This window comes from Aegilops tauschii, chromosome 6 (genome assembly GCF_002575655.3).
Source record: "Aegilops tauschii subsp. strangulata cultivar AL8/78 chromosome 6, Aet v6.0, whole genome shotgun sequence".
NCBI lineage: Eukaryota > Viridiplantae > Streptophyta > Magnoliopsida > Poales > Poaceae > Aegilops > Aegilops tauschii.
The window spans coordinates 304,519,418-304,546,396 of record NC_053040.3 but is presented as its reverse complement, the minus strand read 5'-3'; positions in this window follow the sequence as shown (position 1 = coordinate 304,546,396).

Sequence of the window (26,979 nt, the reverse complement as noted above, 5' to 3'; positions counted from 1 at the left end):
TTTCTTCTCCTCCTCCTCTTCTTCTTCTTCCTTTCCTTTTTCCTCTTCTTCTTCTCCTCCTCTCCTCTTTTTTCTTCTTCTTCTTCCTCTTCTTCTTTTTTCTTCTCCTCCTCCTCTTCTTCTTCTTCCTTTCCTTTTTCCTCTTCTTCTTCTCCTCCTCTCCTCTTTTTTCTTCTTCTTCTTCCTCTTCTTCTTTTTTCTTCTCCTCCTCCTCTTCTTCTTCTTCCTTTCCTTTTTCCTCTTCTTCTTCTCCTCCTCTCCTCTTTTTCTCTTCTTCTTCTTCCTCTTCTTCTTTTTTCTTCTCCTCCTCCTCTTCTTCTTCTTCCTTTCCTTTTTCCTCTTCTTCTTCTCCTCCTCTCATCTTTTTCTCTTCTTCTTCTTCTTCTTTCCTCAAACTAAACTAAGCCTACAACTAAACCTAAACCTAAAACTAAACCTAAAACTACAACTAAAACTAAATCTAAACTAAAACTAAAACTAAAAAGGAAAAAAAAGAAAAAAAAGAAAAAAAACTGAAAAATGGGGGGCTCACCTGGGGGTGGAGGAGGCCGGTGGAGGAGGGGGCGGGGCGGTGGAGGAGGCGGCCTGGGGCGGCGGGGGGGCGGGCCTGGGGCGGCAGGGGGCGGGCCTGGGCGGCGGGGGGCCAGGCCCGGGCGGTGGGGCGCGGGGCGGCGGGGGGCCGGGGCGGTGAGGGCGACGGGGCCCCGGGACGGCGGGGGCGACGGGGCGGCGGCGGCGCGCGGCGGGCGGCGGCGTGGGAGGAGAGAAACGGCGAGGGAGAGGGAAGAAGTGAGTAACGGGCGGGGGGTACGGGCCGTTAGGTAGTAGGCTCTTTGCCGTCCGCCCCCCTTTGCCGTCCGCTTTTTTGCCTCTTTGCCGTCTGCTAGCGGACGGCAAAGAGGTGGCCCGTTAAGTTTTTCAAAAACGGGCGGGGGTGGGGGCCACCTCACTCTTTGCCGTCCGCCAGCGGACGGCAAAGATTCTTTGCCGTCCGCTGGCCGACGGCAAAGAGCTGGCAGACGGCAAAGAGCTTCTTTGCCGTCTGCCCTTTCTTTGCCGTCTGCTTTTGGGTAGCTGATGGCAAAGAGCTTCTTTGCCGTCAGCTAGCAGACGGCAAAGAGCTTCTTTGCCGTCAGCTAGCAGACGGCAAAGAGCTGGCAGATGGCAAATTAGCTGATTCCAGTAGTGGTAGCCCCTGAGACTCTGTTCGTCTCTTTGGAAGAAGGGGCGGAAAGAGGATCAAATATTCGCCGGAGATAACGTACTTATCTATTGTGATGAACAGGCTTCCCTGTGAGCGGCTTCAGCCAAGGACGTTGAAGTTTCCGAACTCCAGCGGAAACTGAAGCTGGCTGATGATGAGATCGACCGTATTAATAAGTGGTTCGATGAGGCCCAAGGTATGCTTTTAAAAGTCCCCTGACGAGACGAAATTGCAATGCAAAATCAGAGTTGGAGCTCATGTGCTGCTATGTTTACGATTGTAGGCAGCGCGGCCGAGGTCGAAACCCTTAAAAGTGCCCTTGCCGAAGCCAAGAAGGAGGCTGAGGCAGGCAAAGTGGCCGCTGACAAAGCAGCTGCGGATTTAGAGGCCGAGCAGCTTACCCATCGCAAGTATGAGGAGCGGGTGACCGAAGTGGAACAGGTGCTTCAAGACGCCGCCAATAAGTGTGAGGCTCTAGAGGAGAGTAATAAAGCCCAAGCGGCCAAACTCAACAAGGCTCTTCAAGAGGCAAAGGATGTGCGGGGCGAGTCCAGAGTGGTTTGCGAGGAGATCAAGCCAGACAGATAGCGGCTGGTAAGCCTTCTCTTTTACACAGTATATCTGGCGGTCGAAGATATACTTTGCTAAATCGACTGTGGAGTGCTCCAGACGCCTTTGTGGATCTCCCACGGAGTGCAGCCGACGCCGCGCATTATTTCCGGGCCCAAGAAGGGAATGCGGTGGAGAAGCTCTCCTAGTCGCAGTTCTTGGCGCCGGAGTGACCAGCGCTTCTCAAAAATCAGATGATGCAGCTGGCGGAGCTGCATAGGATGTCCAGTTTGGCCATGAAGGACATCATAGTCCGGCTATGGTCAGCCGGACCCATTCCGAGGAGATACTTTGGCCTGGTCAAGCGACTCAGTGACGTCTTGCCCCGAATAGAGGCAGTGAAGCGCTCGGCATGCATTGAAGGTGCGCGGATGGCCTTTGCCCGTGTCAAGATGCACTGGGCCAAGACGAAGGCTGCCAGCGTGGCCGTTGAAGGTCCGCCCGGAGACAAGGTTCACCGCAAGCCGGAGCGCTACTTCGACGATGTCCTTGAGGGTGCCCGTTTGATAGAGGGCCAATGCTCAAAGGATATTATGTTCGAGTAACTGTATCCGAGCAACTGTATTCGAGCTACCCAAACATTGTATTATAAACCGAGGCCTTTGTAATATATTTGCGCCTGTTTTCTTTAAATTGCTTTCCCTCCTGTGCGGCTGTTTTTATCTTTGAGAGTTTGCCGGTCGTCGGCTTCAGCCCCCACATAGATACTATGGGGGTGTTCGGGGTAGCACATAGCCACACTTGACCCAACATCTTGGTCCGTAAAGGAGGTGTCAGTGCGGCGAACCAGGCAATCGGACTATGTGGCTTTATCACTCTCACTTACCCATATGAGCTTGACAATGGGACTGTAAGATAGCCCGTGGTGCACATGAGGCTATCTGAACTAGGATGCCTTAAGCGCGTGACTAGGAAAAGCTGGTCCTTCGTGTAAGACGGAAGAAATCGCTAGAGATTTAATAAGTTGCCGAAAGTCTAACCAGCTCTCGCCGCATCACGACAGTCAGTTTTCGGCTTTCTCTACTAAGGTGCTTGACTGGGCCAGCCAGAAACACAATCGCAGTAGTTCTCCCTTTACTACCTTAGCCGGGAATGGAACGTAAGGTAGCAAGCACAGGAGCCGGGCGAACCAACTATGGACCAAAGACGTGATTCGGAGCCGATGCATATAATGCAGTATTCGGGACGCCGAAGTATACTCTGAGAGTGTTCGGACTTTCTATTGCTGAAGATATATATGGCTTGAATGAAGCCCCTGGGTGTCAGCGTTCTGGGAACAGGGGTCCCCAGACTTGCCTGCCTGCGGCCCACGGCGTGGCTAAGCAAGTAGGCCGTACGGCCCATCTTCATCAACAAGGCATCCAAGACCCTCGGGAGGGTCCAAGCCTCGCGAGGCGGACGACGCAAGACCTCCTCTGGAGCGGCTGAGCCAAGCAGGCTCACCAGGAGTGGAGATATCAAGGCGGGGAAACCCTCACGAGGCTCTCGTGACGTGAGCCATGACAAACAGCACCAGGCGGGCGCCAGGCGGGCGCCAGTGCGCGCAGTGTCCTTATTTCCTCTTTGGTGCTAAGGAGGCCATCGCAGGCGAAGAGTACCAAGGCATCAGGCAAAGGTTGCTATATTGGTGCAACGAGACCAAGACCAGGAGGACGGCAAGATGGAGGTCATCGTGGAGCCCAAGGCGGCGTCACTATCAGAACTTTTCGCAGGCGGAGGCCACTTTTGTCAGGATAGCTTGTACTAGTTGTCCCCCTTCAAATTTGCCCGCCGTTGTTAGCTCCCTTCGCGCTCGATATTTGGGAAGAGGACCAGGGCCTATATAAGTAGAGCTAGCCACCATAGTAGAGGCATCTCATCTTAGCTTGATCCAACCCGATCGAGAGCCTACCAACAAGAACACCTCAACCTCATGAGGCTGTTCTTCCCTTGTACTGTTCATCATCAGCCCAAGAGGCAATCCACCACCACCACACTGGAGTAGGGTATTACACCACAATGGTGGCCCGAACTAGTATAAACCTCGTGTCTCTCTGTGTTGCGAGTTCGTCGAGTTCGTCCGCGAGATCTTAGCGAGCTAGAGCGTAGATCGGTAGGAGGGAAAGACTTCGCGCGCACCCCAGTGTTCGAACCTTAAGGGTTTGCCAGAACCCCACATCCGACATTTGGCGCGCCAGGTAGGGGTGCGCCGGAGCTCCTCCTCCACCAGCCAGCTCGTCAACGCTCCCCAGCCACGATGCCCGGCGACTCAAGGGCCAGCTCCGACTGCTGGGCAGCCTAGCCAGCCGGGCAGCGCCGCCTGCCCATGAAGGTCTCGACCCCGCAATCCAGGCGGCACGGGCGCCGCCAAACTCCACCAGGCGCAGGCAGCGCGGCCAGGCGTCGTCCACCCTCACCCCACGGCAGGTACGAGTCGCTGCAAGAGCGGCGAGCCATGCCGCAGCAACGGCGCCACACTCGCGGTGGGAGCAAGCAAACATGCGGGCAGCGCTCACCGTGGCGATGGAGTTGCTGCGGTGCAGGCTGATGGAAAGCGGTCGGGACACGCTGCTGGAACGTGTTGCCGAGCTGCTGGATGCAGCGGCATCGGGAGCACCACCTTTCTGCTATCGACTTCCTCCCCAGGCCACTACAGGGCCGCGCGGCGAACCTCACCACCTCCACGCGCCATCAACTACGCCCGGGGGCTTCATCAACATCAGCACGGCCAGCGGCGTAGGGGGCTCCGACCCCCGACCCCATGCCGCCTGCGACAAGCACGGGCGCAAGCGTCGCCCTCCATGGTCCCAGCCGGATGCCGTGTTGTCATCCCCAGGACGCCACCATGGCCCGAGCAACATGGAGCGTGGGGCACCACGGTGAGGTGTTCGTGGTGACGGCCCCGGAAGCCTACGTGCCCCGCATGATGGACCAAGGGTACGCACCAAAGGACGACCCTGGCTCGTTCATTGGAGAAGATTGGGGAGAGGGGGCACTAGGAGTCGAAGCCTTCCAAGAACCAACGGAGAACCACGACGGTCACGTCGGCAACGGCAACTACAGGGTACCACTAATCTCTCAGGAACAGGCTTATGCTAACCATGGGCGGCAGATGACTCAGGTTGCAGCGTCGATCGATGACCCTGGCACGGCAGCGTCCATTCCAACAAGGGTGACACGCTGGGGGCCGCTGGGAGGAAGCCAGGAGCAAGGCCCCTCCCCGCGGCGTGCGACGCTTAGCGACACCCGGAGGTAGGCCCTCTGCCGGGGAGGCCTCGACAACCCTTCCCCCGGCAAAGGACCTGTGGTCGCCGAGGGAACCGCTGGCGTCCTCTTTCCCTCCTTTGTGTCGTCCTGGTGACCGGTCGGCTCAGAGGAGGTCAAGGGTGGCGCAAGGCGGGGCCCTCGTCTGGCGATATGAAGCAAGGCCGGTACCTGTGAAGAAGGCCCAGTGCCTGTGAAGCTCGCCGCCCGTGACACTCTCACGTAATAATGAGTTGGGGCTGTACACGCCCCGGAGTCTCAGGGGTGCCGGCCTCAGGCCCTGGGGCTCCCTCCCACGCCTAGTGGCAGCACTTAGCTCCGTGCTAGTGAGAAGACTTGAAGACCAGAAGACTAGACTAGGTGCCAGACGCGGCCTTTTGCTTTGGATCTCTTTCTCTGTGGATTTGCTTTCTGGATCTGGATTTGAGTTGAAGCTGAGTTTTCATTGACGCGCGCGGGGGGAGCCTTTTCTTGTTCGAGCAATTTCTTGCCTTGTGGATCTCGTTTTGACTGGGACTCATGTCCATCGCCTTCCCCTCACGAGCTCCTAGCGAGCGGGACAGCGCGAAGCGAGCACGCCAAGTGCGCGCAAGCACTACAACTGGTGCTCAGCTCTAGTGGGGCCCCTTCTGACGGGGCGACAAGCTCCGCGGGGTTCTCAGGAACTCGACACGTCGCAGCCCAGCTCAAAGCTGGCGCTGACTAAGGTAAACCAAGGCAGAGAACTCGCATCCGGATTCACAAGTTCACGAGGACACAAACTCATATCGCATGGGAAAGTAAAAACTGCAGTTTGTTTACATGAGGGGCTCCCCCTCTCAAAATGCTCTTACAAGTTTTCTAAGGGCCACACCCGAGTTTGTGCGCAGGATGGAATGACAGGAGAACAAGGGATCAGCCAGAAATGTCGCTCGCTGCGTCACCCGCGGATGCGTCACTCGCGTCGTCGTCGTCTTCATCGGCATCGTCGCCGCCATCGGCGACGCCCCCGTCGCCGTCATCAACCACGTCGCCTTCGTTTGCGACGACCACCACCGCGTCATCCTCCGAAGTGAAGGCCCTGACCAACGCGTCCACCTTGTCCTCAACCCAACGCGCTAGGTTGCCCCGGACAGCGAGGGTACAGGGGCGATGGCGGCGTCGAAATCAAAGTTGGGGTCGGCATTCAGGAGGTGACTGAAGACACGGGAGAAAGCGCGCTCGAGCAGGCCACGCCCCCTTTCCTCCACAAGCTGGCGAGCTCTGGCAGATCGAGCCTCCAGGCGCGTCACCACCTCGGTGAAGAAGGTCAGGTGGCTGGCATAATCATTTGAGTGAGGGGTCAGCGCCTCCACGTCGCAAATATGGCCCATGGCGATATTGGCCCTGTTCCGGAGGTCCTGAAGCATAGGGGCATGCTCGCGCTCCAGCGTTCGTCGCTAGAGCACCTCCTCCGTGTTTTGCCTCGCGACAGCCTCGACCTCATCAATCCGCCTCTGGAGGGAACGCAGCTCGGCGCGGGCGGAGGCCAAGTCCGCCTGCGCCGTAACCAGGGCGGCGGTCGTGGCTTCCGCGCGCCTCTCAGCCTCGTCCAACCTGGGCCTGAGGGCAGCGGCCCTGCCCTCATCCTCCACGCCTGTGAGCTTCAGCTTCAGGTCGTACCTACCCTCCAGGTCCGCGCGAACCTCGGCCACCCGGCAGTTCAACTCCTCCTCAACTCCGGCCTCGCGAGCCCCGATGACATCTTCTGCTTGAGCAACTTGACGTTCCCTCGTCTCCAGTCGCTCGAGCTCGAGGCTGCGCTCCACAGCCTCCAGGGCCAGCACCTCCTGACGCTTTCGGACCTCCTCTTCCTCCGTGGGTGTCCCCCTCAGCGACGCAAGAGCGGCCTTGCGCGCCTCCACCTGCTGCTCAAGAGATGCGCTCCAGGCCTGGAGCTCCCACGCGCGCTTCTCCGCAGCCTCGCGGCGGCGGTCAGCCTTGCGAGCCCCGTCCAAAGCTCGTAAGCGGGCTTCTTGGGAAACCTTGAGAGACGCCTCGGCCTTCACGTTCTCAAGGTCGCGTTGATAGCGGCCGAGGTTTATGGCCATCTTCAGCTTGCACCGCTCCTCCGTCAGCCGGAGACATTCAGCCTCAAGACGCGAATCGACACTCACGAGCTCTTCGCCAAGCCAACACATCGCGCCCATCGCCTCTTGGAAGAGCTCGTGACGAACCACGCTCCGCCCACGGTCGAGCTCGAATGCTCAGCCCACCTCGTCCTCAGCCTCGGGGGTTGCGGGCGTGGCGCCAAGTGGTGCGCCCCCTCCGGGCAGGGGGCTGCGGGCTGACACCGAGCCTGACGTCGACCAGTCCTCGCGAGGAGCCCAAGCTGACCGGGGCCCGCTGCTTGAAGAGGAGCCGAAGATCGAAGCCAACAGATTGCCATCGATGACTAGCGGAGGGGTCTTGGGCACGCCTGCCAAGCTCCACACCAAACCGGGGGGAAGGAGCGACAGGGCCGCAGGTTCAGCACGACAAGAAGGCAGGAGTGCCCCTTCAACCAACCCTGCTCCAGGGGCGACAAGCAGACTCAGAGCGCACGAGGCCAGCGGAAGAGTTGAGGAAGAAGGAGGCCGTTTCCCAGGAGACTCGGCAGCCTCGGTGGAAGGAGCCCTGAATGACTGGCGTCAGATGAAGAAAGCAGCGCGTAATAAGCCACGGCAGCACGGTACTTGCACGTCGACGGCGATATACTTCCTTCGCTTCAACGTCCCGAAGATATTGCTAGCACCAGGGGACCCTTTCCTCTTGCGAAGCTCTTCGAAGTCCACGCAAAGCCGACCAAAGCGCTGGACGTGACGGCCGATGCGCGGTGGAGACGAAGAAGAGCCTGGAAGGATACCTTCAGAGGTGCCTGGTTGCGGCAAACAGCCGGGCACCGTCTCACCACAACCTCCCGAGGCCCCTGGAGCCTTGGCCTTGGGAGCCGCATGCTGCGCCTCCTCAACAACCTCAGGAGGGGGGCGCAGGCCCCAGAAGACGACGCCCCAGCATCGCCATCCGGCATGCGCTCTTCAGCGCTAGGGCCGCCGGCCTCCATCGGAGCTCTCCCTCCTGCACCATCCCCTGGGGCGAGCTCAGCACCAGCGGCAAGGAATGGAACCACGACGACGGGGTTCTCACGAGGCCCCTCCAGGCCGATCGGCCGCGGCCCCCCATTCGTCAAAGGAAGTCATGTTCTCTACAAATTCGTCCTTGTTCTTGCAGCGGTACAGCAGACAGTTCTTCCCAGGCAGTTCGGCCGGCAAGAGGACACCCGTCAGGACCTTGAGCACTATTTGCCGTGTCCCGAGGAGGAGCCCAGACTCCTAAAACCTCATGTGGTCCTGGCGGCTGAGCAAGGTCCACATTGGGCGAGAATGGTGCTGAAGCGGAGCGACCCAGCGTTGGACGAATTCCTTCACCACCATCGGTGCAGTTACGCCGTGATCTTTCAGCAACCTCAGCCTGAACCAGACATTGGCAAGGGCCACTGATGGCTCCAACCGGAGTTAGGAACAGCGGGCCCCGATGGAGCCTGAAGCAGAGGACTGAGCACACCGGCATCGACGAACACCCATCGTGTCCGGAATTCGCTTGTGGATGAAGAAGCTTGAAGTCGATCCCCTCGCCCGCCGTCACAGCCACGGCATGTAAGCTCACGCATCCTGAGCTTTGTTGGGGGTTGGTCTGATGCACTGAGAAGAAATGGCGAAGGAGGGCAACGGAAGGGGCTATGCCAGCCATGGCTTCGCACACGAAGGCGAAGACGGCAAGAAGATTCACAGACTGAGGGTCGAGGTGCAGCATGTGGATCTGATAATGCTCAAGTACCGCATTGAAGAAGGCGGAGAAGGGAGGAATTAGGACAGCCCAGAGGGCATCTATGAAGATTGGGACCTCAGTGGCCGCCTGAGCCGTGCGAGTGCGAGACGCAGGCCAAGCCACCGTCTCCCCCCACTCATTGAAGCTGGAAGCAAGCATCGGTCGCACCTTGTCCATGGCCTCGTCGTTGAGCACCCGAGACCGACCGAGCGCCGGCACAAAGGGCGGAGGCGCAGCTGGCAGAGACAGAGGTCCCTTCCCCTTTTCAGCTTGTTTCGGCGCCATGGAGATGGAGCAGGCGGAGCGCAAGTCAGATCGGAGAAGGGAAGCAGAGCCACAAGGAAGCAGGGGAATTGGGGAAGCAAGGCGTAGGCGACGGAGGAATAACTGTGTAGGCCGCGGGGGGCGCATAGCTAGGCGGATTCAAAGGCAGCGTGGGGAAGCGGGGGCGCCCATGTCCAATCAGCCGCCACGCGTCGACCGAGGCCGCGGGCTTTTGGGGCCCGTGGTGCTCCAAACTTGACCCTTGGCTTCGTTGCGAAGCCAAGCCCCAGCGCACCTAGGGCCCGGGGGCTACAGTCGGCGTTCTGGGAACGGGGGTCCCCAGACTTGCCTGCCTGCGGCCCACGGCGTGGCTAAGCAAGTAGGCCGTACGTCCCATCTTCATCAACAAGGCATCCAAGACCCTCGCGAGGGTCCAAGCCTCGCGAGGCGGACGACTCAAGACCTCCTCTGGAGCGGCTAAGCCAAGCAGGCTCACGAGGAGCGGAGATATCAAGGCGGGGCAAACCTCACGAGGCTCTCGTGACGTGAGGCATGACGAACAGCACCAGGTGAGCGCCAGTGCGTCCAGTGTCCTTATTTCCTCTTTGGTGCTAAGGAGGCCATCGCAGGCGAAGAGTACCAAGGCATCAGGAAAAGGTTGCTATATTGGTGCAACGAGACCAAGACCAGGAGGACGGCGAGACGGAAGTCATCGTGGAGCCCAAGGCGGCGTCACTACCAGAGCTTTTCGCAGGCCAAGACCAGTTTTGTCAGGATAGCTTGTACTAGTTGTCCCCCTTCAAATTTGCCCGCCGTTGTTGGCTCCCTTCCCGCTCGATATTTGGGAAGAGGACCAGGGCCTATATAAGTAGAGCTAGCCACCATAGTAGAGGCATCTCATCTTAGCTTGATCCAACCCGATCGAGAGCCTACCAACAAGAACACCTCAACCTCAGGAGGTTGTTCTTCCCTTGTACTGTTCATCATCAGCCCAACAGGCAATCCAGCACCACCACACTGGAGTAGGGTATTACACCACAACGGTGGCCCGAACCGGTATAAACCTCGTGTCTCTCTATGTTGCGAGTTCGTCCGCGAGATCTTAGCGAGCTAGAGCGTAGATCGGTGGGAGGGAAAGACTTCGCGCGCACCCCAGTGTTCGAACCTTAAGGGTTTGCTGGAACCCCACATCCGACACTGGCGATTTAAGTCGTACCAAGGTGTATATGCCAATTTGGACGTGAAGTGGGAAAACAGAAAAAATAAGCCAAGACCGAACAAGGTTGGGTGAAACTGCTTCCATTATAGTCTGATTGGTATGTCAAAATGTATCTTTACAGAAGATGCGATAAGCACCACGGCTATTTTACATGTCAAAGACAAGGGAAAGTTGTATACAAGTCCTAAAATTAAAAAGATGATCTTGAAGATCCTTTGGACACTCTGCCGCACGTCTGGGCCACTTTTTGCCTTGGTGTATGGTTCTTTGAGAGGATCAACAATCGAATATGTGTAAGGGGCCTGAAAGGGGGCCCTTGTTGCCACCAGAAATTGGTGTGGGTTGTAAAGAACCTGAAAAATAAAATCAAGAAGAAAAAGGTGAAACGATATGAAGGTCCGGATAGGGTCGAGCCATACTGTGGACCTTATCTTTAGCATGCCTCCGTCCTTGCCCATGGTATTTTTAACACGTAGTTATGTATGCGCGGTACGTATGCCGCTATCAGGATGTGGCATGGACGGAGGCCGAATTGCTAATCTAGCTCTAGTTGAGCCGGACTGTCGTTCTGCAGGGTAGGCTAGACTCGTTTAACAGTGTCCGGGAGCTTGACTACCTGTGTAGCATTCGGCTTAGGGAGGCCGCTCCGCACCTCGGCTGCGAGGGCCGCGGTGTGCTCCTCTGTACGGAGGGAGCGCTCCATGTTTCCATTGACTGTTATAACACCATGTGGTCCAGGCATCTTGAGCTTTAGATAAGCGTAGTGCAGGACTGCATTGAAATGGGAGAAAGTGGTTCGTCCGAGTAGTGCGTGATAGCCACTGCGGAACGGGACGATGTCAAAGATGAGATCTTCGCTCTGGAAGTTATCCGGTGAGCCGAAGACGACTTCCAGCGTTATGGATCCTGTGCAACAGGCCTCTACGCCGGGTATTACCCCTTTAAAGGTGGTTTTAGTGGGCTTGATTCTTGATGGATCAATGCCCATTTTACGGACGGTGTCCTCGTAAAGCAGATTAAGACTGCTGCCGCCGTCCATCAGAACTCGCGTGAGGTGGAATCCATCAATAATTCGATCGAGGACTAATGCAGTCGAACCTCCATGACGGATACTGGTCGAATGGTCTCTGTGTGTCACAACCCTAGAATTGCTTGTATTTAGTTGCATCTGTGAGCATCCATGCATCATGTTTAAATTTATGAAATTTGAATTGGGGATGTTCAAACCCTAGCACCAAATTAAATCAACTAGGTTCAACTGAAAATTGCATTCAATAAACCCAAAATGCCTTCATCAATGTTTGATATTTTTGGCAAAGCTTTGAGTCCAAACCAAAAATGGTGAACATTTTTGTGGAATATTTTGGGCACTGAATTTAAATCATTATTGTATTTGTATTTGGAAATATATTCATAATATATGGAATATGTTTCAAATAACTTTGAAATGTTTTATGTGCTGTTGGAAAAGTCCATCCAGCAACATAAAAATATTCAAAGGGTTTTTGTCACTGTTTTGAAATTGTTTTGAATTTTAAACAGTGGCAGAATATTAATCAAAAGAAAACAAAACAGAAATAGAAAAGAAAAAAAGGGGAAGACCTACCTGGCGCTTACCTGCCGCCCAAGTGGCCAGCCCAGCCCACCAGCGCCCCCCCCTTGTCATCTTCCTCCTCTGCCAGAAGGACTATGCGTGTGGCCGCCCCGCGCACGCACGCTCTCTGCCAGCTCCTGCTTGCCGCTTCCCCGGGATGCCCTGGAGACGCCACGCACCCCCTGACCCCCTCGCTCACTCTCTTCCATCCTCATCCCTGCCTCTGCCTCTCTCTCTCTTCCTAAAACCAAACGTCGCCGTCGCCGCCGTTCGCTGGCCACGCGCTCCCCGCCGTCCCCTCGACCGCCCGTCGTGTTTGAGAGCTCCGCCACGTCATCTTCTTCGTCCTCGATGAGCCACGCGAGCCGGGAGGGCCTGGAACGTCGCCACCGCCGTCGTCTTCATCGTCGGCTGCCCGAGATCGCCGCCGTCGTTTCATCGTCACCAAGCCGTCCCGAGCCCACTGAGACTGTCGTCGACACCACCGTGAGCTCCTCTTCGATTCCCCTCTCTCCCCTCGCGTTTTGCTCACTCTAGCCACGCCAATCGCTGGAGCCGTGACCTTCTGGCCGCCGTCCATGTCGCTGTCGCAGCCACAGTCGCTGGTGCTCGCATTCGAGCGTGTCACCGCACCCCCCGTGCTCCCAGGGACCTGTGTATCCCCTCGGCTGCTCTCGTTGTGCCCCATAGCACTGCGGCCATCAAACCCGTGCTTCGACCGCCGCCAAACCTCGACGCCGGCGTACTTCCCGGCCACACTAGCTCCAACCAGCAGCACTACTAGATGCGGCGCACTTCCAGGAGTCGGACAAGCCCAACCGCGCGTCGAACCATCGCCGGATGGCGATTTCCGAAGATCTCCGCCGCGGTTTCAGTCACCGGCGGCCAAACGCCGGCGGGCTGACGTGGCTAAGTCATTAGCCGTTAACAGCCCCACCAATTAACTCTATAGGCACTGACAGCCGAGCCCCACCGTCTAACTAAACATGGTTTAGTATTTGTTTAGATTGGACTAACCCCGCTGGTCCCACAGGTCGGTTTGACCTGGCCACGTCACATGTTGACCCGACCCCACCTGTCAGTGACACTAAACAACACGGGGTGACTGACTAGTGGACCCCACCGGTCAGGTTTGACTCTGGGCGGCCCTGTTGACCTTGCTGACGTTGTCATGATGTGGTGCTGACGCAGTAATGCTTTCTGGGATTTTAATAAATCAGAAATGATTTATTAATTCCAGAAAATGTCCAAAACTTCTAAAAATCATAGAAATTCAACCGTAACTCCAAATGAAACATGTTATATATGAAAAATTATCAAAAAAATCCAATCTATCCATTTATGCTGTTTTTATGCATGAAAAAGCAACTTAACCTTGCTGTATAGATCAAAACATGATAATGCACATTATAAATTCATAACTTGAGTTTGGATTTGAACCCTTGGTTCAAATTAGCTCAAAGCCTTCTGGTTTTAGTTGCATTAGCTCAAATCACATCATATTGCCATGTCATGTTCATGCATCATATTGTTGCATTCCATTGATTGTGTTCCTTCTCTGTTGCCAGTAATTGTTCCCCCTGAGTAGACGTGGTTCCGACGATGACATCGATGGCACCGATGAAGAGCTATATTATCTTCAGAAGTGGCAGGCAAGCAAAACCCCCTTGTTCATTCCGATACAATCCCACTCTCTCGCTCCTGCTCTCTTTTACTGCATTAGGACAACAATGATTCAACTGTTACATGTTGCGGTAGTTGAACCCCTTTCCTGTGCATGACCTGTCATTGCCACAGTAAATAGATGAAACCCACTAGCATCAGTAGGATATGTTTGAGCCCTGATGTGCCTACTCATTCATGCTTGTTTGTCATGCCTGCTATTGCTTAGAGTTGTGTCAGGTCTGATTCATCGGGGGTGAATTGGAAAGTTGTGAACATGTCCTACTGTTGAGAGCTAAGTGTGTGAACACGATTTGGTAAAGGTAGCGGTGAGAGGCCATGTAGGAGTACATGGTGGGTTGTCTCATTGAAACTTCCCTCGGGAACTGATTTCTGTGTTTGTGATCCATGAACAGTTACTACCACACATTGGGCTCCGGGCGCTCCAAGCTCTCTCGACTTATTAATCAACCCGATCTCTGTCCAGGAGTTGCAACTAGTTTCTAGTGTTTGTAGGTAGTGTTAGTAGTCTACCAAGTGGCACCTGGTACAGGTGGGCTTGGGATAGACTAGGCACAGTGGCACGGTGTACCAAGTGGCACCCGGATGGTGGGCTTGGGAACCCTGCTCACATCGTTTGGGGTCATGAGCGACACCCCGGCAGGGTTAACATCATCTATTCGAATAGCCGTGTCCGCGGAAAAGGACTTCTGGGTTGCCTGTACAGTTCATAGACAAGTGAAGGTGGATACTCTAAAATGCGCAAGATAAGCGTGAGTACTATGGATGGCCTTCTTGTAGGGAGACGGGAGCGGATCCATAATGGCGTATTGATATGGTGAATATGTGGACTCGTGTGCGCCACCTCAAAAGAGTTTCTTGCAGTCGTAGTTTAGGATAGCCACCGAGTCAAAGCTGGCTTGCTGCAGTTAAACTCCACCACCCCTTTGTTGATACTGATGCATATGTAGCTGGTTCTGATGTAAGTCTTGTTGGGTACATTTGTACTCACGTTTGCTTAATTTATGTTTTTGCAGAGAGACTTCAATCTCGCTAGTAGTTCCGCGTGGACTCCGACGTTTAGCTTGTAACCTCAGCTACGAGCTTGTACCTTGGGAGGGTCTTGTAGTTCGTCAGACTTCTCAGCCTTTTTCTTTTGTACTTGTCTGTACTCAGACAAGTTAAGCTTCCGCATGTGCTTGTTGCTTGTATGCTCTGTATGTTGGGTCATCAGACCCATGTTTGTAATATCTGGTTCTTCGGAGCCTAATGAATAAATACTTTGAGTCGTAGAGTTTTGTTGTGATGCCATGTTGTATTTACACATATCGGGCATATTGTGTATATGATTGAAATGCTTGGCATGTGTGGGATCCGACAACCTAGTTGTTTATCCTTGGTAGCCTCTCTTATGGGGAAATGTAGTCTAGTGCTTCCACTGAGCCATGGTAGTCTGCTACAGCCCGGTTTACCGGAGTCCTGCTAGCCCAGTTACTACTGCTCCGGAACACCTAGACTGGCCGGCATGTGTCCCTCTTCGATCCTGTGTCTGTCCCTTCGGGGAAATGTCACGCGGTGACTTTCGGAGTCCTGTTAGCCTGCTACAGCCCGGATTCCCGGAGTCCTGCTAGCCTAGTTGCTACAGCCCGGATTCACTCACTGATGACCGACATGTTCGTTGCTGGGTCATGTATCCCTGTCCCTGTAAGTTAGTGCCACTCTGGGTTCACGACTAGTCATGTCGGCCCGGGTTCTTTGTCATATGGATGCTAGCGACACTATCATATACGTGAGCCCAAAAAGAGCAAACGGTCCCGGGCCAGGTAAGGTGGCACCCGTGGGAATCCCGTGCGTGAGGCCACAAAGTGATATGATGTGTTACATGCTAGATCGATGTGACTTAGGATCGGGGTCCTGACACTATGATCAAAGGTGATCAGACAAGCTGACCACGGATTGAATTTTGGGGCGACTAGCTCTATGGTGTAGACGTCCCTTAGCACGCGCTTGCGCTCCTGCTTAGGGATATGAGTAACGTAGATCATGTTCACCGTTTTGACCTCGGGGGGAAATTTCTTCTGTCCCGCTGTGTTCGGTGGGTGAGGCTCTTCGTCGTCATCCTTGCTGGGCGGCCCTTTCCCCATGTGTTCGGCGTTGAGCTTGCCGGACTGTTTAAAGACCCAAAAATTTCTGTTGGTATGATTGCCAGGCTTATCGGGGGTGCCATGAATCTGGCAAGGCTGATCGAGTATTCTTCCCAAACTAGATGGACCATCTCTGTTTCCTTTGAATGGCTTCTTCCGTTGACCGGATTTAGAGCCATTGAATCCGGCGTTGACCGCCGTGTCTTCGGTACCTTCGTTATTGTTTCAACGCTTGTGCTTATTGTGTCGTGGCTTGCCATTGTCGTCCCTGGCTTCAGGGGTGCCAGGGTCGCTGGTGCTATTGCTTCTACGGGCTAGCCAGCTATGTTCTCCCGCGCAAAAGTGGGTCATAAGTGTGGTAAGGGCTGCCATGGACTTCGGCTTCTCGGACGCTGTGTTTAAAGGCCGCGGGGGCTTCGGCGTCCGGACAGTCCACATTTGGTTCTTTTAATTAAGAACTTGGTCCAGAGTTTCGGGGCTGATTCTCCGAGTTGCTGGACTATGTGACTAAGGTCATTGGCGTCTGGGCGCCAAACATAGGTACCTTGGAAGTTGTCTCTAAAGGCGTCCTCCAAGTCTTCCCAGCTGCCAATAGAGTTCTCTGGGAGGCTGTTTAACCAGTGTCGAGCTGGTCCCTTTAATTTGAGCGGGAGGTATTTGATGGCATGGAGATCATCACCGCGTGCCATGTGGATATGGAGAAGCAAATCTTTGATCCATACTGCAGGATCTGTCGTGCCATCGTATGATTCAATGTTGATGGGTTTAAACCCTTCTGGGAACTGATGTCCCATCACCTCGTCGGTGAAGCATAGGGGGTGTGCGGCACCTCTGTACCGGCCGATGTCGCGGCGTAGTTCGGACGAAGGCCGTGTGTGGTTTTCGGCCCGGGTGAGGTTGTGCCTGTCACGCCAGGTCTGATGGCCATCCTCTCGCGTTGGAGCACGCCCCCTCGATCCATAGATTTATCTTGTCTGACCGGCTCTATTGTCCAGGTCCTTGTGTAGGTCGTAGGTATAGCCTGGGGCCGTTGCCTCCTTGCCTCGATGGCAGGGTGGCGTGGGCTGGTATTCGGCATGAGTAGTCGGTCTGTCCCGTCCACGTGGTGGTCGGTCGGGCTCGTCAGCAGTTTTGTGCTTTGCCTGTATTGGCTCAAGGGCCTTGTCGTCAAATTGTGGTAGTAGCTTGTGCTTCGGGTAACTCTTAGTTGGGCGTTCGAGGTCGTATTCCTCGGCTGCCAAGACATTAGTCCATCTGTCATTGAGTAAATCCTGATTAGCTTGAAGCTCCTGGTGCTTCTTTTTCAGGCTTCTTGAAGTGGCGATTAGCCGGCGCTTAAAGCGCTCTTGTTCGAGGGGTTCCTCTGGCATGATGAAATCTTTGTCGCCGAGGCTTACATCCTCTTCGGATATCGGTAGGTAGTTACTGTCCTCCGAGCCCTCGTTCCCGACAGGATCGTCGGGGTTAACTTGCCCATCCTCCCAATCATCATGTTCGGATGTTGGCTCGACAGGGGCTTCGGAGTCTTCGGTATTCTCTGGAGTGTTATTGTCTCCGGTGCCGGTATTGCTGTCTTTGTCACGACACCATTTTGAGCGGCGCCACTGACGTCGACGCTTCGGAGGTGCTTCAGCAGGCTTGTCCTCAACCGGATCCTTCTCGTCATCATCCTCTTTGGGTGTGTCCACCATGTACACGTCGTATGTGGGGGTGGCCGTCCAACGTCCGGTAAACAGAGGGTCTTGGCCTTTTTCGTCTCCGGCATCGTCGTCCATACCGTCGATGTCTTCGGAGGCATAGTCCAGCATGTCGGTTAGATCTTCGATAGTGGCTATGAAGTGGGTGGTGGGTGGGACGTAAAATTTGCCGCTCTCAGCCCCTAGTCCGGGTTGGGCGTAATTCGGAAGTTATTCCTCTGTAATGGCGAGGGATCGCATTAAGTCCAGGGCCTCATTTAGGAGCGAGGTTTGGACAGAGAAGCGAGAGTCCACCTGGCCGGCTGGGGTGAGAGCCTCCTGGCCGAGCCCGCTCGACGTGGAACTCGAGAGTTCGGATTTAGAGTCCGAGGGAGAGTCCAGCACTTTAGCGACAAGGGGATCACTACAAAAAAAGACACATCCGTGACATTTTGGGCCGAACGAATTTTTTTCTGTCATACTTATGACACTTCTATGACAATAATTGTGACAAAACACGGTATCATCATAGATGTGGTGGGGTCCTACTTCTATGACAAAAAATCATGACAGAAAATGGGCTTTTCGTCCTGGGCGGGCCGGAGACGCAGCTGCATGACATTCTTTGGGCCATCCATGACGGAAAAAACCGTGGTTGAAGCGAGGGCGAGGAAAATATCGGGGTGTTCCCAGTTACGGTGGGTGGTCGGGGCTGAGCGATTCGCGTTTCTCTCGTACACGCACGCGCGTGGGTGCGAGGCGTTGGGCTCTAACTGAACCCGAGCGAGGCGTTGGGCTCTAACTGAACCCGAGTGATTGCACTGTAGGCTACGAGTTACTGAACCCGAGAAATCCATCGATGGCTGTTAACTAAACCCAATCGAGCGATTCCTTCGCTACTGCTGCTAACTAAAGCCGATCGATGCTGCCTCTGGATGAATAGTGAGCGTTGCTGGGGGGTTTGGATGAACAGTTCCCAGGGGGTGGATGAACAGGACACCGTGGTGTTGCCTCTGGATGAACAGGACCCCGATCGATCGAGCCAATTGGGGCTGGATGAACAGGACCCCGTGGAGGGCTGGATGAATAGGGCCACCCCGTGGAGGGCTAGATGAACAGTAGACGGTGGAGGGCTGGATGAACAGTAGCCCGTGGAGGGGTGGTGGAACAGGAGCCCGTGGAGAGGGCTAGTTGAACAGTAGCTGGTGGAGTAGCGCGCGGTGGAGGCAGGATGAACAGGAGCCCGTGGATGAACAGTCGCAGGTGGAGGCTGGAGGAGGTCGACGGTGGATGAACAGTAGCCTGTGGAGGCTGGAGGGGGTCGACGATGGAGATGAACAGTATCCCGTGGAGTCCCGTTTTGCGGTACGCCACACCCCTCCCGATGAAAAGGACCCCCGTTTCGACCATAGCGCTCCAACACAAGTCCGTTTCCTCCGTTTCGCGGCACGCCACACCCCTCCCGATCAACATGACCCCCGTTTCGACCGTAGGAGGTCCGTTTCCTCCGTTTTGCGGTAATCCAGACCCCTCCCGATGAACAGGATCCCGTTTCGAACGTGGCCCGTCGAACACAAGGCCGTTTCCTCCGTTCTGCGGTACGCCAGGCCTCGTTTCCATTGGCTGTTCCGTCCAAGCCCTCCCGATGAACATGACGACGCATTCCATTCCGACCCAGCCGGTGGATGAACAGTCACAGGTGGAGGCTGGAGGAGGTTGACGGTGGATGAACAGTAGCCCGTGGAGGCTGGAGGGGGTCGACGGTGGAGATGAACAGTATCCCGTGGAGTCCCATTTTGTGGTACGCCAGACCCCTCCCGATGAACAGGACCCCCATTTCGACCGTAGCGCTCCAACACAAGTACGTTTCCTCCGTTTTGCAGTACGCCACACCCCTCCCAATCAACAGGACCCCCGTTTCGACCGTAGGAGGTCCGTTTCCTCCGTTTTGCGGTACGCCAGACCCCTCCCGATGAACAAGATCCCTTTCGAACGTGGCCGGTAGAACACAAGGTCGTTTCCTCCGTTCTGCGGTACGCTAGGCCTCGTTTCCATTGGCTGTTCCATCCAAGCCGGTTGGCTCCCACGCGTTCCGTTGCCTCCCGATGAACACGACGCATTCTGTTGCCTCCCCATGAACACGACGAAGATGCAGTTTCTCCGTTCCGACCCAGCCATGTACATGAGCCCTCGCCGTACGTACACGCGAGTAGGCGTTCGAGACCCCGCCCGTATGTACGTACGTGGCCGTATTTACTTTCTTGCACCCTGGCCGTTGTACGTACGTGTACATGCTACGTGCGCGCCACTACAACGACACGTGCGCGCCTCTACATCGACCAGTATGTATGTACACGTTCACGACCAGAATGACAATGCTACGTACACTTCGACCAGGTGGGTGCCGACTGTCAGGCACTTCCTTGCGTGCAAAGATGTAGCTGGTGGGTCCCAGTAGTCAGGGGCGAATCGTTTTTTTTTTGCCCGGACGCACTTCCTTGCATGCGATGATGTAGCTGGTGGGTCCCAGCAGTCAGGGGGAAATGTTTTTTCGCGAAATACGGTGGCCCGTCCGGTGGGTCTCCGCTATGAGGTGGAGGAATAATTATTTTGCGCATAATAAGGAGGCACTTCCTTGCTGCGGCCGTGGACCTAGCTGTCAGCCTCTCCACGTACAGTCCACGTCCGATGGAAGCCGTTCCTTGACCACGTTGACCACGCCGCGCCGAGAGCACCAGGGCAGTGGACGACGGCGAGGCCTAGGAAGCGGACGACGCGGAGCCGGGGAAGACGCGGCAGTGGATGCCCACGTGTAGAGGAGTATGAGGGTTCACTGGTTTGCTGCGGTGTGAGGCTGCCATCGCCGCAGAATAACAGCGGGTGTGGGTGAGTAGAGGGATGGCCTGGCCAGCGGTGGGAATAGTAGGGGCGGTGAGGCCTCCGCGGCAGCACAGCCAGCCACGGGAGGCAGGAGCATGCGGCACGACCGGCGCTGCTTTGGGTGGCTGGAGCAAGAAGATCAAAGGTTCAAGAAGCACTACGGCTGTTGGATGGACATCGTACAGTCACTGGAGCTAGAATCGTTCATATTGACTAAGTTACAAAGCACTCCGTCCCCGTCAACTTAGTAGGCCCACAAGTCAGCCTCCCACCAAGGTGGGTCCCAACTAGTAGGGGGAGTATTCATTTTTTTTGTGCGTAATAAGGAGGCACTTCCGGTGGGTCCGAGCTGACAGCGGGGGGAACGTTTTTTTCGCGCAATACGGTGGCCCGTCCGGTGGGTCCCAGCTGTCAGGGGGGAAACGTTTTTTTTTCGAAATACGGTGGCCCATCCGATGGGTCCCTGCTGTTAGGTGGAGGAATCATTATTTTCCGCGTAATAAGGAGGCACTTCCTTGCTGCCGTCATGGACCCAGCTGTCAGCCTCTCCACATACAGTCCACGTCCGATGGAAGCCGTTCCTTGACCACGTTGACCACGCCACGCCGAGAGCACCAGGGCAGTAGACGGCGGCGAGGCCTGGGAAGGGGACGACGCGGAGTCGGGGAAGACGCGGTAGTGGAAGCCCGCGCGGAGAGGAGTCTGAGGGTTCACTGGTTCGGCTGCGCTGTGAGAATGCCATCGCTGAAGAATAACAGGGGCTGTGGGTGAGTAGAGGGATGAACTGGCTAGCGGTGGGAGTAGTAGGGGGCGGTGAGGCCTCCGCGGCATCACAGCCAGCCACGGGAGGCAGGAGCACGCGGCACGACCGCGCTGCTTGGGGTAGCTGGAGCAAGAAGACCAGAGGTTGAAGAAGCACTACGGTCGTTGGATGGACATCGTACGGTCACTGCAGCTAGAATCGTTTATATTGACTAAGTTGACAAAGCCCTTGGTACGCGTCAACTTAGTAGGCCCACAGGTCAGCCTACGAAACGATACGCCCTAGATGTCAGGGGGAGGAATCATTTTTTGGGCGGCTGAAGTAAGAATATCCGAGATTGAAGAAGAAGCACGACATCTGTTGGATGGACATCCAACGGCCACAGCTGCCAGAACCGTGTGTTGTTGACAAAGCCTTCCATACGCGTCAACTTAGTTTTTTTAGGGGACGCGTCAACTTAGAAGGCCCACAAGTGTGTGGCAGAGAACATATAGCCCATTTGCGATTTGTAAGAATGTATCGCCCATTTTTTAATTCTAATGGAATTTACTACAGCCCATTTACAGTTTGTTAAAAGTACATCCCATTTTCTAGCTAGGACAACGATTAATAATTTCAACCAACCGCTCAAAACAGGATTCAAAAAAATCCCACATTTTTATGGGATCCGAAATTTCTAGTCAGATTAAATATAATTTCAAAATAAAGTTGTATTACATTAAAATCCAACGAAATATTGCGCGCGCAACAAGTAATGAAATTAAAATTTTCAAATCATAATATATTTTTTAAACTAATTACGCATTTGGTGCATTTTTTTATAGTTACTGCCCAGTTATTATAATTACATCCCATTTATTATTTCTTAAAGTCCATTTTCTTGTTAAGCCTAATGCATACCTCCTAGGAAAGTTTGCAGCCCAGTGGGGCATAGAATAACGAGTTGACCCGGATATAGTGTACAACTGTCGGTCTAGTTGCATTGCTGATGTTGGAAAAAAAGGCATGTGTAGTACAGTACAACCTAACATGGCTACTCAGCCCACATTCAGCGACGCCGGAAAGGCCCAAACAAGGCTTCTGTACAACTTTTTCAAGTCACTAAGCTCAATTAATAACTTAAGAAAAAAGTTAGATTACAGTGGAACCTAATTAAAAGCTGTCACGAGCAAATAAATAATTCAACGGGTCCCACTTGTGTGTGTGCGTGTGTGCATGTGTGTGTGTGTGTGTGAGAGAGAGAGAGACCCATCGACCGATGCTCGTAAATACATCTTTCAGCCATATGCATTGCTGATGCTCAGTAAAAACTTATATAGTTGACACAATCATATAGAACATCATAGCACACTGAACTTGCATACAAAAATTTCACGCAGGCGGCATAATCAGGATGGAAGCAGTGGATCGCTATGGGTAGGGCTATGTTGAAACCAACGAACTCGTACATAACGGTTCATCGTCTTTATCAATGACAGGGAAATATCTTGAATGTTGTGCAAAGAAAACAGACAGACAACACAATAAGTTCTGCTAGCACATTAAGTTGACGTACAACCCTTTCTAAAAAAAGTTCAGGTACAAAATTAGAACAGGTCACAATCAAATGTACTAGCACATCAGTGCTTCACACCCATACCTCGGATTTAACTAGTATCTGACAAGGTTCAGTTGTTACCTCAAATTAGAGCACATCCAGGCAGCTAGCCCTGCCTCTTCTCCCAAAGAAGAAGTGGCCTCCGCCGCGCGATGGAGTAGGCCCTGTGCCATCCATCGTTCTGAGCAACACGGGGAAAGTCTGATGTTGACTCCTGTAATGGGCATCGTCGACGGACCCTGGCACCAGCGGCGGCGGCATGACTTCGATTGATGGATTGACCACTTCTTCGACATGCACGAACACTTGATACAGGTACATCCCTAACGTGGTCCGTAGTGGCCTTGGTGGTGACGAATAGTACAACCCCGGTTCCTGCACCGGTACCTCAACACCAATCACCTTCGGTATGGTGGACGGCTTCTTCATCCATGCCATAACCGTCAGAGCCCAGCTGTCTGGAGGAACAAACATACTTACGAGCTCACCTCCAAGGTCGTTGATAAGCTCATTCATGGACTTGTTGTTCCAAGCACGTCGAGGCATGCCGTGGAAGGTAAGCTTTGCTAAAAACTCAAGCTCAGAGGGCACCTAGGCCCATCCTGGGTGCCACCGATCAAAGCTCACCAGCGCGCCATCGCAGAACAAACGCCGGGAAGATTTGAACACACGGCTGCAGTCAAAAGTTGTCCGGAACCTGACGAAGAAATCAGCCGGTGGTGGACAGACTTCGACGAGCAAGTCACTTATTTGGATGTCGTGCGCAATGCCAAGAGCTTTGACAAGGTCGTCCGGCGAGACGGGAGGCCGGTCGCCGTTGATGGTTACCATCAGCACTTTGCCGGCAAACTGGTCGTCAAGCGCCGCCATGCCACTATTGAGCGACAGCATGCAGCGACTGAAGGCAGGACGGACCTCAGGATCTCCGGCTCGGAGATCCGCGTTGACCGGAGACATGATAGTGTGCTTGAGTACAGGGAGTACAGGAGGGGGATTTGGGGGAACTAGAGTGGGAATCGAGATTCCAGAGGTGGGGGAGGGGCGGGAGATTGGGGATGAAAAGGTAGCTTGAATTTCGAACACGCGCCAATATTCTCTCGGCGCGCAAGCGCACGAAAACACCGGTGGCGCCCACATGTCAGCCTAAGAGTCCTTATTCTTTCTTTTTTGGAGAGCCCGACCTTTTTTTGAGGATCTTTTGAGAGCCCGGCCTGAGAGTCATAATTGACCTGTTTGGCATTGCGTTACTACTCGGCCCATATTCAACGACACCTCACTGGCCCAAACAAGTGTACATCATCAAAAAGACACTGAGCTCAAATTATATAACTTGAAAAAAGGAGATACACTCTGAACACTGGAGAATGGTGATGCCCTCATTTAGCCCACTAGTAGTTCGAGACAATAAACAGTTCGGCACAACGATATATACAACATTCAAACACTGACTAGTGACTACTACTGACATAAACAGCAAGACATGATAGTTCATAAGAAGTCTTGCTACACCACCAAAATGCACCCATCTACAACGCTCAGACTCTCGTGATCCAAACGAGAATGACATTCTAAACAGAGGAAACTATTACATAGTAAGAGTGACATAGACAAGGATGACCAAATGACAAGGAATAAGCATAACAAAAGAAAGAACTACCCATCCAGAACAAGCAGCAAAGACAACAAAGTCATTCGAAGAGATGATCCAACACCATCATAATTTGCAGCCCCGCTTCAGCGACCAATGATCCGGAGACACCAGTACTCCACCCTTTCGACGCAACAGCCCAATTACCTGTCAACCTAAAGGCTTGAACCACATCACTGCCTGTCGTAATTGAGACATCCAAGGATCAAAGTTAATCCGGATGCCTTTGTCATTCTCACCTTCTTTTGGCTGCAGGCTGTATCGTTGACAAATAGGGGAGTTTGCTCCCGAACTTCTAGGGCTCGCCATGTAGACACAGTTTTCCATAGCAAACAGAGCCTCTCTACCATCAAGGTCCTTGCCAACGGTGATCTCCTGGTTAATTGGATAATTGATTCCGAGAAACAGAGAGTGTGAACCAAGGCTGTTTACCCGCCTCCAACTAAAAAATCTTGAAGGCCCCAACAAACTGGTATCCTGCTCATAGACGTAACAACCACTGTCCGGATACTCACGTATTTCACGGTGCTTGTATACAGTGGGGTTTTTGCAATATAACTTTTCCGGCTCATGTGTCCGAATGATCATCAGTCTTTTGCCGTCGTCTGATCGAGCGAGGAACCAGTTGTGCTTCCCTGTTTTTGGCAAAGGTGGTGTGATTACAAAGGGCATTAACTGTAGGGACACTGCATCATATCAAAAAGGACAGGCATTGTTAATGTAAGATCAGCATTGTTCAGAGTATGAGTAGGATAATGCAAGAAACAACATTGATATGTCACTGTTGGAACTGGGAGGAAAATACAGGGAAATGTATACTGGGTTTGAAAATATAGAAGTGCCATGCATGGTTATACTCATGTTATCTCGCAATCGATTCTTCACAGGAAACTACCATGTCATGCATGTTATGTAATCATGTTCTGTCCTCACAAACAAATTCTTCAAGGTAACTAACAGACCATGCATTGTTATATACTCGTGTTCTGTGGGCAAAATTTTTGTGAGGATATTATTCTAGCCATTGATTGCTGAAGGGCGAATATAGGTATGTACACAAGGTAAGCATTACAGGATTTCACTACTTCCAAATATAGAGTTCTCCATATGCACATTTACTTCCCTAATGTATGGTTAGATGAAACCAACAGTGTGGTGCATGTTTCTACATCATGAAAATGAGGAAACTAACATGGCCATTGATACACACTCATATTTAGTAGTAGTATATAGATTACTGTAAAATAAGGAGAATATCCATATATTCCTAACCGTTTGATTATTCAGGGGTACAAATTGGTGGTAATGACATGATCACAATCGCATGAATTAACTCATTCCAAATATAGCTGATTTACGGCATCTCTAATACATTGCCATAGTTCTACTCAAATTCTGCTCAAACAGGGATATGCCAATCATCACAAAAAGTTCAAACAGTGTCATGGCGTCATCATTAACATGAGACGGAAACAACTTACACATGTCGTCCCAGCAATACGTGGTGCCATCTGCTTTGTCGATCGCGTAGATGATGCCATTGTGTTCAATAGCATCACAGAAGTGTGTATCAGTTTTGGCGATGATCCACTGCAAGCTGAGTTGTCTCTAGCTAAAGAAGGCACCGGCGTAAAGATAGGCGAGTCCGCGGCCGAACAAGGCAATTAGCTTGAAGTCTGCGTAATTCGCATGTTGTGTGGGCACTTGGCAGATTACAATCTTCTGCAAAACAAGGTCCGTCCAACTGACGTGGTAATCTAGATGACTAGGACCGCGGTAGGAAAACTCTATATAATCCAACGGAGGAAGGATAATCTCATGGGAGGTCTGGAAGTTCACGAGCACCAACTTTTTACCGTCTTCTCTGAAGGCAGCCATCCAGTGGGAGTTCATGCCGACCCAGTACATACCTGCCAAGAAGTTTCGGGCGATGGTGATCGGATCGAAGTCGAGGGAAATGATGTACGGCGACCCACTACATACCTGAAAAGAAGTTTTGGCTAATGGAGATCGGATTGAAGTCGAGGGGCATCATGTACGCCTCCGTATCATGGTGAGCCAATCTCACAAGACTAGATAGCAGCAAGCAGGGTGTCTTGAAAAGCTTTGGCCTCGCTTCGATGATGGCCGTGTGCATGCCCCCCGAGCATGCAGCCAGCCGCAGGGCGCTCAACATATCCATACACGAACAACAGAGGTCGAGGACGTCACTAGGGAGATTGCTCCAATCGCGGCTCATATGGATCCTGCGCGGTTCGCGTTCGGCCATGGTGGAGTTTGGAAGGTGTGGTTTTGGGGGGCTTGATTTACGGGGGAGAAGGTTGTCGGTGCTGGAGCGGCTAGCGAGGGAATAGTGGTACTGGGGGAGGCGGGGGAGGCGAGGGTACGCGGGGGCACAGTGAGATGATGAAGAGTGACCTCAGGATCTCCGGCGAGACGGAGATGGAGATGGAGTGGTTCTAGGGGAGAGGGAGACGAGGCGAGGCATGCTATACAGCGGCGGTGACAGTGACTGCACAGTGCACAAGGTGAGGCTGACTTTGGTAACCCGGACACGCCGCCTGGACTGGTGTCACCTCGGGCGCAGGGTCTTGTCACTTCACTGTGAGGACCGGATGAATAATAGTATTTTGACAATCAAGTGTACCACA